The 19,766-nt window shown below is 38.3% G+C and overlaps 1 protein-coding gene across 1 annotated transcript in view; it reads left to right on the top strand.

Annotated features, from left to right (window-relative positions):
• LOC117830879 (astrotactin-2-like) overlaps positions 1 to 19,766 on the top strand; it is a 484,162-nt gene that overhangs the window by 267,950 nt on the left and 196,446 nt on the right. The gene's annotated exons all lie outside the window — the stretch shown is intronic.

Here is a 19,766-nt window from a genome sequence, read left to right as displayed (position 1 = left end):
GAGCATGATCCACTATCTTTTCCACCAGTCTAAAATATTGAGCAAAGGAACTAAGGAGCCTGAAAACTAGAGATTTGGGAGCGCATACACCCACTAACTGTCAAATCACGCCTAACTTTGAGGAGTTATACTCTAATTAGGACCTTTGAGTTTACTCATTTAAATCATTGTTGAGCTAGTTTACAATATTTGTGTCAACTTTAAACAGAAAACAATTCTATTAATTAGTAGAAAGACAATTCATACAGCTGCAGCAGCAGGGAACACCTCTTTTGGTGACAGCTGCTATCCTACGCCACCCTCTGAGGCTTTACCACTGCTTGAGCTGCTTAATAAAAAGGTGAGAAAACAGCATACAATAAGGTGCTCAGGGCCACTGCATCGGTAATTACCCATAACAAGCTGTCACGCCTTTTCAGCAATCACATATCTAAAATCCATAAGTAGCAGCCACACACTTCACCATTTGCTTATTAGCTCCAAATTGGTGGGTTTGCTCTCAATGCAGAAGGGATACAATAAAAAGAATATAGAGGTTAGTGAATAAACAGCGGGCTCACTTGAGTACAAGAGGCAAGTGGTGCCTTGTTAAGCCTCCCACCTTTCCAAGTCCTCTCTCTCCCTTATAAAAGGTAGCGACTCATAAATTTCGGTTGTAAAATGTGTCAGTGGTGCTTATATTGTGATGCCCTATGTAATAACTTTTCAGTACGCTCAGGCTGTTTATGTATAATAGGATTGTGTTTGTGTGTGCGCGGGGCTTTAAAAAATACAAAGTGCAACAGCAGAGTGGAACAGTATTGATTGGGATGCTTTAGGATAGGCAAACAGAGCAGTGGGAGACCGAGACTGAGAGACAAATGAGTGAGAAACAGACAAAGACAATGGGAGGTAGACCACCGTGACTTACCTGTGGCTATCCTCTAACAATATGCAGTTTTTCCTTCAGAAAATAGACCACTTGGGAGAGGAAGAAAGCACAAAGTAAATCACTTTCTACCACCTGGATTTCATCTCATCTCTGATCTCCTGGTTTGCAATGTTGAATCTCTTTGCTCGATGCGGCATGGCTATAGATGTAACGCCTCAGGCCTTCCTTCCAGATCCCTACCCCTCCAGCATTACTTGTGTTTGTGCTTGCTACACAACAAGACAACACTTTTCCTCAAGTCATTCAAGGTTACAAAAACAACTACTTTCTTTGTCAATTAAACTAAAAGATTCTGTTTTAGATCAATAAATGACTTGTTTGGGCTACAATTTTGAACATTTTTCAATAAGACTTTACAAAAGCCCCAAATTATTACAACTAGTAGTGCAGACATGAAGATAGGACCCAAACACAAGGACTAGAGGAAGACTTGTGCCATTTATAGGGAGTTGGATGACTTGCAGGCAGGTATGGGTAGATAGGCAGGCGGATAGACAAACTGCTAGTAGGCAGGCAAATCTAGTATTCAGTTACAGATACAATAGAGGAAAACGTACGCGTGATGATCAAGTCAGCAATCAGTACAAGAAGTCTGGTATTAATGGAGTAAGTCCATGTGTGTAGATGCAGAAAACATGGAAAAACTAAAGGCATCTAATCGGAGAAGGAGTTTTTGAAGGACCTTTGGAATTGTGGGTGGTATGTCTCAATTGAGGAGCTGCATCCTTCAAAGGGCGCATTTGAAGACCGGTTCCATCACAGAGGCTTGTAGCACGCTGTCCCATTTCCAAGGCTCCTTCAAATGCGACCAAAACAATGCATCCTACTTTTCCTGGGCCATGAAGAAGCATCAGGTTCCTATTTCTTGGCCCAACATATCCCAAGATTCATTGTGTGCCAATCTAAAGATGCTGCGCACTCAAGCGTAATAGTGATACTCTCAAATTTCAATTCAGACAAAGTTTTGGTGAAACCAATATTTTAAAAAATTTAGTCTGAAAACTTTAAATTGTCTTTAAAAGAACAGGTTAAGTTACATGATGCTAGTGATGTTAGCAAGTTCTGGTGCAGCTGCTGAGGTTGCTCTGCGACAAGAGTAGCTCTTAGTAAAGAGAGTGTAAAGACAAGAACAGCTGGTGATAAAAACAGGAAGTCCACTGGAGACCAGACCATCTCATCTCATTTCAGCCTGAACAGTCCCCACAGGCTATAAAGGCAGGGTCTAAAGGGTGCTACGCCTCAATTTGGACACAGCTTGTGACACCAAATGACAAACAGGACTGTGATGAGCAAAGGGTGTGGAACATGGTACGCCTTGATGTTATCCCAGACCCAATGGCAGTCATCTTACAACAGCAACTCCATTCTTGGTTCTCAAGCTGCTTGCTGGACTGTAAATAATGGGAATGCAAAGAAAAGGAAGTCATGGCTTGAAGTCTGTTTTTCATTAACTGCCAGCTATGCCAGAGCCCAAAGTGTTGGCCACCTCTCAGGGGTTGTCATTACTTTATGGACGGTGGGTTCCAAGGTTGGTTGGCAACCAAAAAGTTCTGTCGTACATCAAACAGCAAACCTGCAGCTGCCACCTGGTTGGACTCAAATGAAGTGATTTACTTGACCAAATTTCACATCGCCAAAGGAAGACTGAATAACTTTGGAGAACATGCATATGCAGAACAGGATAAGCAAAGAGATTATCCATATCAGAGACATTCCACTTTTTCCACAGGGGTCGCCAAAATCAATATAAAATGAAAATTCCACACAGCTCATTTAAGTCAGCATATCAGAGGATGCAGTTTAGTTTCAAGCTGGTATTCACATACATTTTTAATCAGGTTTTCCACACATACACCTCAATGAATACAACTTATCCAATTTGCTCTTACAGCCTCTCAGATGCTTTCTGTGCATTATAAATGACAAATTTACATACTTTCACTCTTGTATGAAGATGTAGATGTCAGGTTGTGTTGGCTCTGAGTTGAAAATATTTAACTTGCCCATGTCAGAAAGCCTGACTGCTGAATGCGGCTGTGCTTTAATGTGATTACCAGTTGCTGAGCCATGTGGGGACTGGTGTCGCTGTCAGCTTAATTTACTCACAAACACATTGTCAAAGACACATGTAGTCAGGCACACACACAGGGTGAATATGCATACAAAGCATATACTCTGCAGTATACTAACACAGGGTGACATTTGGCTTTAAGTCAAGCAGCAATGAGTCAAAGTAGTTGGTCTCACTCAGGCAGCAACGTCACTGAGGTCACATTGGAGTTTGAGAAAGCTTTTCAAGACATATGAACACATTAACATAAATTACATGGTTATTAAGACTTATTCAGACATTACTTGAAAACATAAAAGCTCCAAAAGTCACCTGTCAACACTGACAGATACAAAATGTAACATTTACTGTCATGTATTTACTATTTTCTCCTACACTGTCTTGATTAACTCTGACAGCCATGTGCACTGTTAGTTGTAAAATAATTTCCCCTCACAATTGTCTCAAACTCATATAAAGTATTTCATTCACGTGTGTAATTATCAGGGCTAGTTTCAACTCTGAAATTTGTCAGTCCAATCACACCTGACTATTCAATTTACAGCCTTGTCTATTTGGGTCTTTTCCTCAGTTTGAACCACCAAACTCATTTTAGCATATGTTAGCCTTTTGTTTTAATGCAAACTGGTATCAAATGTGAATTAGATTTAACTGGCCAGCTGCGTTTCCCTGTGTTTGACGGAATGTTACCATTTATATTTACTTTATTTTTTAACATAATTAATAGTTACCCAGCTATTAGCTGGCCAGTGATCTAAACCTAGCAAGAGTGTGACTCCTAACTAAGCTAGCTTCTCTAAAGAGTGTCAGGGGGAAACTTATTTTCAACTGAAATGGTTCATTTTTGTTTGTTCCACTTGGTCAAGTTACCTTTTAAGGAGGATGAGACTTGTAATGCATCTCCCAGAGTTTTACGTACAAGCTAACGGCACCTTGCTAGCAGACCCCACTAGTCCCAAAAGGTGACACTTAGAGTGAAAATGTGTAAATGTTTTTAATGCTTTTAATTACCTGGTCATTTTGTTGGAGAATTATGACCTATAATGATACAAACACAGTCAAATAAGCTAGCTGTAGCTCACCTAGCGAGTAAGATGAGCATGGAAATAATGAGGTTTGATGTTTAGGAGATGACCTGGTGCAGGTATATCACATCATGGTTAAAAAATAAATTAAAAATAAGTACATTACAAATAGAATATATATACTCATACAAAATAAATAAATAAACAAACAGATAACAAACAAATTAATAAAATGATAAAAACGTGAACAATTAAAGCTGAGACTGACAATTTTGGGACTTGGTGTGAGAACTTTATGGCTCCCCAGCAATGTAATGAATGTTGTTAATGTCAGCCTTAGAGTTTGTAAAATTATATTTCCTACAATAAAGTTGTTCTTAAAAGACTCAATGGCCTGCCGTTTTGCAATGCCATCTTTTATGACATGGCTAAAACTCAGAAAGGTTAAAGAACAGACAGAGTACAAGGTAACCAATGGTTTTATCAACTGATAATTAAATTTCCCAACTTTCAAATCTCATTTTTTATAATTACATCGGTGCGGTTTAAGAGAAATTGCACCGATCAAGTTAAAAGTAGTTTTCTTTAGTTTGTTTCTTCCTTTGGAAAGCGTTGATTGAAATCCTCTCTGCCCACTCAGCTGAACAGAGGCCCTATTTAATTTAACTCAGACATATAATTTCCTGGTCACATAATACATACATGAGTCATACAGCTGCCCTTACAAATGGACAGTGTAAGTTCAAGGACTTGAGCAGCTTAACATCTCCTCAGCAAACTGAAGTGTTCTTGAGAAGTACTGTGTGTCCTGGCAGCTCAACTCAATGGCTGCTGTTCTGAAGCTTACCTCCATTTATAATTTATTGTACAATCCATACACTATTAATTTCAGCCTTCTTTGCTCTGCCATACACTCTGGCACTGCTTACCAACCAGGCAGGCACCCAGGCAATAATTCACCCACTGTGTATACTAAATGTATGTTTGTTTGGCTTGTTAATTTTCTGTGTATAAATTTAGCCTGTACATAATAAATTTGTTTTTTATGATTATATTGATTGGCACTGCTTACAGAAAGAAACTTAACCCCTTGAATCAAAAATGTCTCTGCTTGTTTTTCATCTTTTCCTGTTCTATCCACTGCAGATTAGCAGATTAGGTGGCATCAGGCAAGTCAAGCGCTCTGTAGCCAATTATGTTGATGGAAAAACTCCAGACAAGAGATGACACTGATCTGGTACAACCATACTTATGACCCCTAGGTATCAGGATAACTTTTTCTTTTTATATAAAACAACAATGAAAACCACACATGGTCTTTTTGATGGTGTAAAAAAAAAACAGTAGCAAGATTCTATATTTGAGATGACAATGTATTGTACCATGAAGATGAGTAATTCTGCCCGTGGGTTTATAACCTACCAAATATGTCTTGAAGATTTAAAAAAAATCCTCAAACATCTGTATTGTATTGGCGGAATGTCTTCCAGCCTATGGAGTTTCAACCCTGAATGCATCAAAGATAGCTGCCTCTACAGCTTATGTCATAAAGATGTATTTTTCAGCAAAACTGATCATTTTCGGTCCAGCTGTCAAAACATTTTTCTTAGTCACCTGTTACAGATTACAGTATAATATCTGGTTTTGGACTGTTGGGTGGGCTAAAACTTCTTTCAAATATGTTGTTATGGAGAAATGATAACTTAAAAAAACATTTGGAGATAAGACAATAAATAATGTATCACTCTTTTCAGAAAGCAAAACCAATCAACATTGGTTTATTGTTGAGTGATTACAGTAGTAGGGGTGAGCCCGACTAAGGATTTGCTTAGTCGAATCTGATTCATCAGATTTTGCCCATAGTCGACGAATAGTTGAATGTTTGTAGTTTTTCCCTATGGACCCAAAGTCTGCATGATGGTGACCGCATGACAATATTATGCATAGCCCTTTACATTTAAGAGACTCGTTGCTTAAAGTAAAAGGGATAACAGAATATTATAAGCATAAAACTTACATTTTTTAAATCTATATTGCAAAAACAACGAGGTGACGGAGAGAAAACTGAAATAAGGCCACCATCCGTTAAACATGGAACAACGCGCCGTTATAGAATAAGGAATCAGGAGATATTTAAACAGTGTTCGCACAGCGGAGAGCAGCGCTGCGGAGGGTAGTTTGTCCAACTTAAGGCTAAACATGTTTATAATGTTCAAAATCAAACCTGAACCAGCTAGAGGGTTTTTAAATCTCTTAACAGTACCTTTTAAAACAGTCTTTCATCGCATCTTTGTCTACGTGAGTCTTTTCAAATTGTACGCGAGGAAAACCATCGTGTGTACGGGCAGAAGTGCGCTCCTTGCTTTGTCAACTGTGGCGTTGAGTTGACTGGGATGCTGTGGATTATTTATGAGGCTTTGGACAGCTTTGGGTATTCCTGCTCGTTCTTTTGGCCCCGTACAGTTTTTGTGTGGTCCGGTAATCCTTGATCTCACAGCCCTCTTCATGAAGCTGCTCCTCATCTTCATTACTATCTTTTAGGATCAACTGAAGTTTCATTTCTGACATTTTGAGCGACCATGAACGTAGAAAGATTTAAAGACCAGCTGAGGTACGTCTGCTCCACAGCTCCTGCTAAATGATCCACCTTTAATTACCAGGAGAGATTTAATTACCATTTTAAGGAGATTTAACACTTCAAGAGCTGTTCTCAGAATTACATTAAATAAGTTTATATTTATATAAAAATAGGCTTAATGAGATACTATTTTTACAGGAAGCAGGAAAATAACGTAAAATTAGACATTGAGCACCCCCATAGTTTGAATGGAATGATCCACATTTCATATGCAAATATTCGACTATGAGATTGGCAGTCGACAAAGGCTCGTTGGAACGAATCGTCGAATATTCGACTATTTGGGGTCACCCCTATACATTAGTATATATTTTTTCACCTTTGTTCATGGGAAAATGATTAAATGTCATGAAGTTAACCAATAATGTTTGCAAAGCCATCATTTAGGTCTTATTTGAATCACTATCAAACATAAATGAGCACATGTACTATAAGACTTCACAGACTGATAAAGCACTAAGCCATCTGCATAGAGTTGACTTTTTTAAAGCATAACCCTACTAAACAATCCTTGGGAAAACATGGGACTGTCGAATACATTGAAAATACTACATTGTCTTACTGTTACTTGGATAGATAGTTGTTGTGGCAGAGTGTCACCTAATACAAGAGAACAAGACATCAATCAAGATATTGTCTGTAATTTGTGGAGAAAAGTCAATAAGAAGACTTAGTTTGTTTATTCCTTTGGAAAGCCATGACTGAACTCTGGCCTGCCCACTGAGCTGAACAAAGGCCCCATTAAATGTAACGCAGACAATTTGCTGTGCACACTATATATGAATTCATAACTAACTGATAAAGCACCAAGTCATTTGCATAGAGTTAACTTTTCAAGGCAAGATGAAATATGAAATATGTGGGGAAAGTCAAGAAAGGATTTTGACTCAAGAAATGGTTCACCTTTTATGGCAATCTGAAGAGCATAAAACTTTAATGCAATCTTCTTGCACTCCAAATCTCTACATAGTTTAGGGAGTAGTAATGCAAACAAGCTTTGCTGGTGGGAGGTGCTTTTTTCTTCCACTGGTGTGAAACTGAAGTATATTATAGTGTAGTTCTAACAGGGTGTAATGTGCCCTCCTCCTATACAGGAGATGATTAGCTTTTACCATTTAAATTGAACTCATCACCTCTTCTCCCTGCTTCCCCATAACCATTAGTCATTCTCATTACTGGAAATTACTGGAAATGGGATGGAAAAAAAAACTGCCTCTGTTTCTGTGCCTTCCTTACAGATTTTGGGATACTTCAAACACAGTCATGTGTGTGTTTCTCTGCAGTTTTTAACCTAACCCGCTTTTTAACCTGATTGTATTCATCCATATAACACTAATTCCTACAATTCTTGACTTGGAAATTACTTGCTACTTTTTTTCCCCTTAACCTGAAAATTTATGTTTTTTAGTCATGATCTTCTTTTCTTTGTCTTTGTTGTTATCTTTATTAGTTTACTATGTGTTCCCTTTATCTGTCTCTGGTGGCACTGTTGATAATGAATCTGTACTAGTGCTGTCAGTAACCTTGCCAATCATGATGTGATTAAGATCACACTAAAGTTTCATTTTTTTGCTCCAGCACTATTTTGACCCTTTCAGCACACCATAGTTCACTTGCCGCAGTGTTTTCCTGCTTCCTGCTGTCACCTTGATAGAAAATAATGACCCCACTGTGCTTACCAATGGCGCATTTCACCTTTAAGAAGCACTTAGACAGCTCAGTTGGCAAGTCAAAAGTAATTGGCACTTTGTGTCAAAATGAACTAAAATATAACCAAAATGCTTTGAGTTTGTGCCTCCACCTACAAGCAAAGCATACAGGTGTAGCGAATCAGACTGATGGCAGCGGGCAACTGCATCACAAATGCTGACAGAGCACTATTTTCACCACAGACCTGGGGACGAAACACCATGAGGCTGTCTCCTACCTCTAAGTCATGGTTTCAGAGTACACTGGTGTAGCAGCATTTATTTTAATAATAATAAATCTAAAAGTCAAGACCATAAAGTACATTTCATTGCATTTGTATGATTTCCAAATCAAGACATCAGTAAGAAACGCTTTTCATTTTTAACATGGATTTCAAAACTGTTTTGAAATTAAAAGTAATGGAATTTTAAAAATGTGTATGATTTGACAGCCCTAATGAATACATTACCAAAACCTTAATCAATGAGGTGAAATACAAACAGATCAACAATAAGTAGGTTTCTGGAATAATCTAGGTAATAACCAACTAAAAACTCTCTCCAGCTGAATCACTTCATAGATGTTTAAGATGTTTACGCCAGCAAACTTATCATGAAATACCGTTTCTATTATTGTTAATTGTATATATCAAGACCATTGACGCACATGAATAGAAGCCACTTTGCTTTACAATCATGTGTTTGGGTTTCATTGTTAGTTTTGCAGGTCTTCTAATGTTTTTTTTTTTTAGTTTTGGCATTGACTCTCGAATGACATCTTCCACTTTGCATCACACTTGAGTTCCTTACAAGCCTTCCCTTTTTGTCTGTATTTGTCATTTGAATCCAGCCCAGCAGTATAAAGTAAGTGTGATTTTCCAGTCTGATGGAATATGCATTTCTGCAAAGAAAAATATGCTGCCTTCAGTGTTGTGAAGAATGATAATGATACCAGGTCTTTCTCACTGCTGAAATGAAATAGTCAAAATAGGTAACTGAGAGGCGTGAGTATTGAATTATGTATCACATTTCCAATTTTACACATATCAAAGTGTAAATTGAAGTTTTTATTCATTGCATTAATAACTTGTTTGATAGACGTGTAGATTAATGAGATTTATTTGTAGGAGCAGAAATTAGTGTGCTTCGTTATTAGGTAACGAAACAGATGGAGGGAGATGAGGCTTGTGGGAATGTGAAATAGACCTAAAGGACTCTGAAATTATCTAAAGGACTTCAGGACTGCGAAAAGGACTGTATAAATGAGATGGGTATACTCCAGTAATTGAAATTTGTAGCACTGTCATGCTGCAGTTTACCCTCAGCGCTCTGGGAGTTGATGTTTTATGGGACTCAGTTATGAAGGTATTACTGCTAAGGGGGAGGAAGGCAAGATAAAGACAAAAGAAAACAGACTGAAAGAGGAGGAAATGTGGTGAAGCAGTGAAATAGAAAAGACCTGAGGCCAGATTTCCAAAGACTATTTCACCTTGTTTCAGACGTAGTCTTCTGTGTGCTATTTATCAAACCTGAGCCCTAGCCTGGGAGCACAATTCACCTGTCACGGATCAAATACACTCACACAGTGTCTGTCAACACACCTTTTGTGTAATCAGTGAAACCTTACTCTGCTTCTTTCTGCGTATGTTTTCAAAGGGAAGAAATCATGCAAATAGCAGAAATATATACATTTGCTTCACCCTATTCCGCCTGGGTTTATTATACTGTATCTAGGTTTTATGCAGCTAATGAAAGAGTGCCTATTTGCAGAGGTTTATTAAAGGGAAGTTTTACTGAGAATGAGACAGCAGACAAGGTAAGAACATCACAGAGAAACATGCAAGGGAGCTGCACTAACAAAAGAATGCTCACCAAGAGGGTATAGAGAGAGATGTGACGGTGTAGTTTTTAAACCTGAAATTGATTTTGATGTTCGCTACGCTGGTAATGCACTGTTGCAAGTGCTCTCTATTGATATTTTTAACATTTGAGGCTGTTTTTGTTATCATTTTTTCACCTTTTTGAAGTATAGATACTGGATCCAACTGTAGGGATTGTGCAAACCTTTATAGATTAAAATGATTTATATGCTTTGAAGCTGTGGTTCTCTGTTTGATGAGCAGCAACGAAGCGAGAAGGCAGTCCGAATTCCTGACTGAGCAATTAACTCACGCCTTAGCAAATCAGACGCAAATTCGATACAGGTTGCAATTGCACATTTCACAGACGCCTAATTCGTGCTGTGCTTAAAATGTGTTGAAGTCTACCAGAGGGTGTAAATAGTGGTGACTGGCATGCATCTACTGAGTATATTAGCGTTCTATTTCAGTGGCAACCTGTTTATGCTTAAGACCTTCAGAGCGCAGGATGTCTTTGCAAACTGAGGACACTTTCAGCTGGTCCTCATCTCATCGAGAGCTTTTAAGGAGTTAGGGCTGATGAACATGTCCCAAAATAAGTCAGCTGTGTTGTTTGCCAAAGTGAAAACCTAATCTGAACTTTCATTTCATCCAAGCTCCACTACAGGGATCATGTTATAAGAACATCCTTGCCTCCTCTCATTTGCTACAGGTATTTGCAAGATTTTATAAATAACTTTCACAGCCTTATATGCCCTCAGTAACATCTCAGAAATGTCAATCTCCTGTGCACATAAGTACAACCCCAGACGAAGGTGGGCCCCTTTTGAAAAACAGCTGTCATTGCTAGGGTGACCTGGTTGAAAAACATCTCAAATCAACCCAGGCTTCACTCCTTCTAATAACTACCTGTGCAATATTTTTTCCCTTCTTGCTTGTTTATCCTTCCCCTGAAACGAGAATTTCACAAACAAAGTTATGGCCTCTTGAATCCTTAAAACCTGCTGCTTTTATGTTACATTTCCTAGCACCTTTTAATAGAGCTATTATCTCTGGTAAGGATGAAGTCCCAGAAGTCCCATGAGCAGACAGTTGTTTCTTTTGATAGAGAAGAAGTGATTATACTGTGGGAACAAAATAATCTTGTGCAAGAGTTATCTTGTGCAACCAAGATGTCATCATGTGCACATAAGTTATTATTTTGTGCAAACATGATCATCATTTGTGAACACAATAATGACCCTGTGTATACAAGCTATCACACAAGTGTATCTTGTGTGGGCATGTTATCATCTTGTGCTGGGGCTATTTTCTTTCATAAATAAGTAAGTAAGTAAGTAAGTAAATTTTATTTAGTATAGCACCTTTCACAGAATAAAATCACAAAGTGCTTCACAGGAAAATATCCAACACATTAAAAGAAACAGACAATAGCATAAATAGAACATTAGTGTGAACACAGTGAGTCGAAGGCCTTTTTAAATAAATGTGTCTTCACAAGTTTTTTAAAGGCGACAACAGATATAGCAGAATGGACATTTACAGGAAGAGCGTTCCGCAATGTCGGTGCCACAACTTCAAAAGCACGGTCACCTTTTGTTCTTAAGCGCGCTCGGGGGACAACCAGCAAGCCCTGGTCAGAAGACCTGAGTGGCCTACTGGTAAGGTAGGGGTGGAGCAGGTCGGCGATGTATTCAGGAGCCTGACCATGCAGAGCTCTATCACGAAAACGAGAACTTTAAAATGAATCCTAAATTTAACTGGAAGCCAATGTAGGGAAGATAGAATCGGAGTGATGTGGGTTGTCCGGCTGGACTTGCAGCAGCGTTCTGGACTAATTGAAGACGATGGAGGGACGATTTACTGAGGCAGGTGAAAAGTGAATTTCAATAGTCCAGTCGGGATGAAACAAAAGCATGTATGATCATTTCCAGTTCAGGATGTGACACAGCAGACCTGAGTTTGGCAATGTTTCGTAAATGGAAGAAGCATGACCGGGACAACTGTTTTATGTGGTGATCAAAGTACATGGACTGATCGAATATAACTCCAATATTTCTGAGTTTAGACTGGACAACAGAAGAGAGGGAACCAATACACTGAGCAACCCTGGAAGCTATAGTATCAGAACCAACAATAAGGACCTCTGTCTTGTCAGCGTTTAGCTGCAGGAAGTTGTCAGCCATCCAGTCCTTAATGGCATTCAGACAATCAAGCAAAACTATCAGCTTGTCTGTGTCATCAGGCCTAAAAGACACATACAGCTGGATGTCATCAGCGTAACAGTGATAAGAAATACCTTTTGAATTGAAGTGACTATCTTGTGCACAAACAAGATCATTATCTTGTTGGCACAAGGTATAATATTGTACTTTATTAATAATTTTACGTGAACAAGTGATCTCTTTGGAACAAGATAGTTATATTCGGCGAACAAGTGATGTTGTTGTGTAAAAATGTCATCATCTTGTTGGAACAATTTGATTATCTTGTGATTACAAGATAAGTGCATACCAGATATTTTAATTTGGGTGCATGTACTCATTTTGTGGGAATAAGTTGCTATCTTTTGTTAAAAATATATCTCTATTGCTTAAATAAGTTATCTTATTCCACATTTGTATCTTGTGTGAGCATGTTTTCATCTTGTGCTCAAGTTAATTTCAGTTTAAAAAAAGGTTAATTTATTGTGCTCAAACAGGATACTTGTCTTGCGGGTGATTAAAGTGATTATTTTGTTAGCTAGTTATAAACTTGTGGGAACAAGATAATGATATTGCGCAAAGACATTTCTATATTGTGTTGAAATGTTATTATCCTGTGTGAATTAGTTAATATCTTGTGCGAACAAGTTTCAATCTTGTGTGAATAAGTTATAATTTCATGTTTATATAAATTTAAGTGCTTACCAGGTATTTTTGTGTTGCTGCAGATATTGATTTCATGCAAGTATTTTATCCTGTTTAAACAAGATAATTATATTGCAAAAACAAGTTATCTTGCAAACACAAATTAGTATGTTGCATGGACATGTTATCATCATGCTTTTTTGTTATTCATTTTGTGAGCAAGTAGTGGTCTTGAAAGAATAATTAACTTGTATACATGACTCATTTTGTGAAATCAGGTCTCAAAAACAGGGTTTTAAAGGTTGTTTGCTTTTAGCATTTTGATATCAGATGTTATGATGATCCTGTAGTGCAGTGGTAAAAAACTCATTAAAATTGAGTCGATCCAGCTTATATTTTGAACAAAATAAACAGAACAAACAAAAAACAGAAGTGTGGAAAAGAGGGAAAAATAAATATTTGAATTAACTTTCAAAGCTTGAGACATTTTTGCCTTTTTAATTGAAAGGCACTTATTCAGACTATGAGTGTCTTTCAAGGTCCAACTGCGATATAAAGAGTGCCTCTGCTTGAAGAACATTGGCAGTTCTATGAGTCTTTATTTTGGAGAAGCATTCAGATATTAGATGCACATAGCTGGAATTCTAAGATTAGACCTGAAGCACCTGTGCCTGTATACCTCAGTGCTAAGGCTGCAATCCTTGAAGTTAATCACTAATGGGGACCCACCGAGAAAAAACAATGTTTTGAATGATGCATTTAATTGTGGGATAATGACTAAACCACTGTAATACAGTCATTGTAATTATGAACATTTTGTACAAATTGTGAAAGGAAAGTAAAAGGTGAAGCAGTCAAATAATAATTGAACCTTTTGATGTAAGATTTCCCAAACAGCACCTCCTGTGAGAACTTACTGGCAAAGTAATGAATAACTGTGTTAAAAAATGAACCTTTTTTCAAGAGATGTTAAAAGTAACACCTTTTTTAACAATAGCAATACACATGCATTTTCAGGCTGATCTGTAAATCTGTTATCATGCCTCTTATTTTGATATGTTTTCTTGACTTGCAGTTTCTTTCTCTCATCCTCAGCCTGTCTCTCCCTCCATCTGCCACCTCTCTGGGCATGTTCGAACACGATGCATAAATTCAGAACCAATTTTACACCACATTGCCTTGGCTCCGCTTTCCAAATACCGCCAGAGTCTCACACTCCAAACCCAGCCCCCTACTCTCAACCTGTTTAAGTGCAGCCGACCAAAAGAGTGACTCCGGCTTTCTGTGGGCACTTTTACACGGGCTTAATAGAACTTTTAATCATGTCTAAAATCTTTATGGTGCGGGCAGATTTTCATGACATAATGTTTATGAAGTGAGTAAAAGAGGGGATTTTACTTGCGATGCTCAGCATAGGCTCAGGAGTTATGACTGTGTCCAGTGAACAAGGGAGAGAGAATATGTTGCCCTATGGTTGGCAATAAAATTATTTTAATAGGGAAGGTATGAAGTGCAGAAGAAAAACAGGTTTGTTCTGTCTGAGATCACACTAGACTAAAAACATGTCTTTACTTCTTTTTTTCTTTTATACCCTGAAAACCCACTCATGTCCTTAAATTCTCCCAATGCTTCAGATGTTTCTTTTCAATTTTTCTTCTTTTAAAGGACTTCTTAAACTTGAACTTGATACTGACATCGTCACTCTTTTTAGAATTTGAAGAATGTGAAATATAGTTGTGTATTAGACGATTAAAACTTCCTCCAAAGCTTGCTGTATACCTGAATCTGCTATATGCTGAAAGGCTATCTTACTCACTGTTAAGAACAGAACAAATAACTGAAAAACGTTTAAACCTTAATGAGCTAAGTGCATTTATCTTACCTATTTTCTTCATTACACATTAACATGTTTTCAACTGTACCAAAGTCTCAGTATATTTATTATTTCCAATATCACAAACCTCATCCTTAGAATAAATGTACCATTAACACAAGTAATATATATTTAAAGAAATATGTAGAATCTACTTTCTATTTTCTTTTGGGTTTGTGTTATTCATTTGAAAACATGTCATATTTCAAAAATATAATAAAAAATGTAAGGCTGTATATTACTGATGATGTCATGACAATGGTTGGTATATATGATCAACCATACAAACCAAAATGGCATTCAGGAGTAATTTAAAAGTAATATTGTTTTGTCTCTAAATACTATGTAAGTTATCCTACACGTCCCCCGGATGACCTAATATACTCAGTTCTTAATATTGATCCCTTCAAGAAAAGTTTAATTTCCAAAATATATAATCTCATCCAGAATGAGACTACTCATTCATGGGATAAAACAAAAACTGCCTGGGAGACAGACATTGGAGAAATAATTTCGGACAAAACTTGGGGAGACATAATTTCACGTATACATACCTCATCTTTCTGTATCCGGCATGGAGTAATACAGTTCAAAGTAGTGCACCGGCTTCACTACTCAAATGATAAACTTGCAAAGTTTTATACAAACGTGGACCCAGTGTGTCCCAGATGTCAATTCTCTCCAGTCACCCTGGGCCACATGTTTTGGTCATGTCCATCATTAGCCAATTTTTGGACTTCAGTCTTCAGTTCACTCTCAGCAATTGGTGGACAAGCTATTCACCCCAACTTTCTAACTGCGATTTTTGGTGTGGTGGAAGGAGGTATAAAGATCTTTCAGCCTTACAGAGATGCAATTGCTTTTGCATCTCTGATAGCCCGCCATCTCATTCTGCTCAATTGGAAGAGTAAGACCTCCCCAGCCTTATCTCGGTGGATTCATGACCTGATTATGTTCCTAAAACTAGAAAAAATGAGGCACTCCCTACAAGGGTCAGTTGAGAAATACAACAAAACTTGGTCACTATTTCTTTCACATGTCCAAAGCGTAGTGCTACCATAAGGGGTGTGGCTATTTTTGTACTTAGGTAGCTGTGTATTGCATCAGTAACAGTAAGAGACTGCGTGCTGTAACATTTTGCTCACCTTTTCATGACGCTGTGTTGACTCGACAGAAGTTTGTGTATAGCGGCCTCCCCTCCAATTGTGTTTGGTCAATTTTGTATTGTTGGTGTGTATTTTGACATGTGGGTCAATGTGTGCGCCCGTGTAGATGTATACGTATGTATGCTTGTGTGTCTCTGGGGCATGTATATGTGTGCACTTGTGTGGACGTGCCTGTGCTTGTGCATGTCTGTGCAGGCAGATATATGTTGACACGGATAAGGGGGTACCTGCCTCTAGATAAGGTTTTGGTCAACTAGGCAGTCTTTTCTTATTTCTTTTCAATGGTTGTGATAGGTTGGTACTGTTGTTTTTGATTTCAGTGATATATTTTGAACCCTGACTTTACATCCTGATGGGGGGGGGGGGACTAGGGAGGGGGAGGGGGGGGGGGGTGTCCAATTATTCCATGATCATTCAATTGAGTATATGTGAATAAGAATATGAGAAAAACAAATAAATAAAGTCTAAGTAAAAGTAATATTGTTTCAAAGATTAAGGTAGTGTTACATGGCTGATATTAATCAAACTTACAAATTGTGGAATGGTTTGGCTTTCCTCATAATCTTGATATTTCAGACCATTGTGAACTTTCTTTGGAAGTTATGGTGTTAAACATGTTTTTTTTTCTGTTAATGCTCCCAAACACTTACTCCCAGATCTTTTTACTAGCTAAAATGGGAAATTGTAAATGCAAGTCCTGTTTAAAATTTGTTTGAAATCTTTGAAAACAAGATTTCATGACAATGTTCCCACTTTGGATGTATCGTCCAGCTTTCTATTTTTGCAAAATACATTATTTCCCTTGTGGTGCTTGGTAGGGATGTTTGCGTTTAGTCTACTACACAGTCGCTAGTTGGCACCATTAATTAATGGTTAGTTAACAGAATGATTGATATTTCTATAATGCTGGTCTTATGTTGGTCATAACTGCTCAAGCCGGTGCCGTAGCTCCAGTTGAAAGTGACTTCCATAATGCTATAATTCTCTACGACCTGGATGTAAACAAGCACAGACCGTATGTCATAGTGTGGTGCAGTTTGTCAGTATCTTGATCTAGAGAATAGAGATAAAGTTGTTTGTCGGCTGTGTCTGGTTAAACTTGCTTACAACCACTTGACCATAGCAATGTGTAACCATTGCTCTGCTATTGTTAACCATACTCTGCAAACCAATTTCACATAGTTTAACCACAGACTGTGATCCCATGTTCACCCGTTTTAAACAAATGATGCTCAATTTTTCACAATTACTTTTAATAAGTTGCTTTAGAACTTCCCTCCTACCCAGACTTTGTGTCTGACAAGACTTGATTTAAAGAATTCATCACCAAGGATACATACAGGATGAATAAATGGATACATTTAAGTGGCATATTTTAAACATACCCCACTGTCGTAACCGCAATGCCTTGTTATAATGCACAATCAAAGACACAAGTACAAAGACTTGTTTTAACTGAAAGCACTAAGAAATGTAGCCACATTGTCAACCCTGTGGGGGTAAACCATATGTCCTGTTGTGGTCATTGCTAATGGTCCTGATGCATCATATGAATGTGTATTGACACATCATATATTTTCATTTTACATACTTCCTAGGTTTCATTTTCTGTCAACAAGTAAACCTTTTCTTCTGAGTTGTTCATCCATCGCCAAGAAAAGAGCATTGATTTGCCTTCCGTCCAATATCCCCTTTCCACCCCGGGAGATTAGAAAGTGTAATCACTGTGATCCTAGGGATTATACAAGCACAACATATGTACAACCATAAGGAAATTAGATGCAAGTTTTCAGCATTAAGGCATTTCTGAGGTGTGACAGCCAAAAGGACCTTGTTAAAACAGTGATAAAAATGTATTATATGATTTACATTAATATACACATTTAACAGAATTTCTCTGGGGACCTTCTTTATATCAAGTGAAGAATGAAGTTGAAAGCCATCAAAACATGTTGGGTTATTTTAGATTACTTATTTATCCATCAGTGGCTTAACACTTTGCAAAAATCCCTGGCAATTATCACTTTGAAGCAGCCCCCGTGCGTTCAGTGGGGATGTGTGTTTTGATGTTGCTGTGGCAAGGCAGCGCAAACAAAGCCTCTTAACTCTAACAGCCTGGCTCTAGCTCTCACCCTGACTTCAGCGTGGACATGAACACAGGCACACAGTCACACACTCTGGGGATAGGACCCAATTTGATTAGTAAGTTGGGCTCCAGAGATTCTGTAATGATGGACAAATGAGCAACTTTGGTGAACACATCAGGCAAAAAGGAAAATGGAAAGGGTGGAGGAGAGTGGGTAACCTCACTGCCTAAATGGATGCTAAGTAAAACCACACTGGAGGCTGCTCAGAAAGAACACTGAAAGAATAGAGGGGGGGGGGGGGGGGGGGTTTGTACATGCAGACACTATAAACTACTTTTGAAACTATCTCTGATATTGGACCTCCGCCAGATCCGTGTCTGTCTCAGATCCGCTGCGGTCGGGCTCTCTCGTCCATCACCATCCACCCGTTGCGTTTTCAGAACCCAGCATGGAGCAGGACTGCCAGATCAGCCGGAGACGTAAGACCAAGGTTTTTCTGCGGTAATAACTGAATAAACGACTATCTGACTCCGCTCCTTATCCATATTGTCTTTATTGGCCTCTGAAAACCTCTGATCTGATGACTCCAAGCCTGGCTTCGCTCATTGTGACAGTTTGTTGTTGTAGTAAAGTAAAAAAAAACGATCTGGTGATAACATGGAGTGTTTTACTCTGTTTTGGTGTCAGACTTCCTGTCCCGCTCCATCTTCTCTGTGGACTTTTATGCGTCGTGCTTTGCCATCTGGCAAAAATATAGGTATTGCGTATCTGATCCAGAGGGCTCTGGCATGACGGATCAGAGATGCAGCTGGAACGCAAAGGAGCACATCCAGTGAGTTAACACATTAACTAATAGAAACCAATCAGATCCGGTGCCGTGACGGATCGGAGACGGACTGGACACGGATCTAGAATTTGGCAGTGAATCCAAACCCAAGTTTCTCCGGCCTGTTCTCGTGGAATGTCATCTCCTCGTTTAAAACATGCAACCAAATCGCTCAGGAATTACATTTTCATGCTGTGCAGTCCGATTGTAAAGGATGACCTGAGTGCTTACATTGTTTTTATTGAACATTAACAACTGTCAATGAGGTTTTCTTCATAAACTCTAACAGATGGAAGCTGAAGCCAGAGATTACCACTTTAATAAATACTATAAAGAACAACTATCACCTTTCTGACATGTCAACAAAACTTCATAAGAGTAGGATTGGTGGTTTAGCTGTTGCACTGGGTTGCAAAAGTGGTCATAAAATCATGGCTGGTTGGCGTATATCTGTGTTTTACAGTTGTCTAAACCATCATGGTACTTTCAGGTGTTGTCTACCATATTGGCACAATCAGGAATTATATGGTTGGAAGTTTCATTTTGAAAGAGTACACTGATACCCTGGCACGCCAGATATACTGTTTCACATATCCATGGCATGGGATATATTTCACATCCATCTGGAAACGGATGTATGAAACAGACTGAAATTAACAGTTATGTCTCTTTATGACCCTTAAAAGCAACACGACCATTTATAACAAGGTTGACGATTTCTATATAGTAAATTTTAATGCCTTGACCAGTGCA

The sequence above is a fragment of the Notolabrus celidotus genome, chromosome 19 (genome assembly GCF_009762535.1).
Source record: "Notolabrus celidotus isolate fNotCel1 chromosome 19, fNotCel1.pri, whole genome shotgun sequence".
Lineage (NCBI taxonomy): Eukaryota > Metazoa > Chordata > Actinopteri > Labriformes > Labridae > Notolabrus > Notolabrus celidotus.
This window is presented reverse-complemented; position numbering and strand designations above follow the sequence as displayed.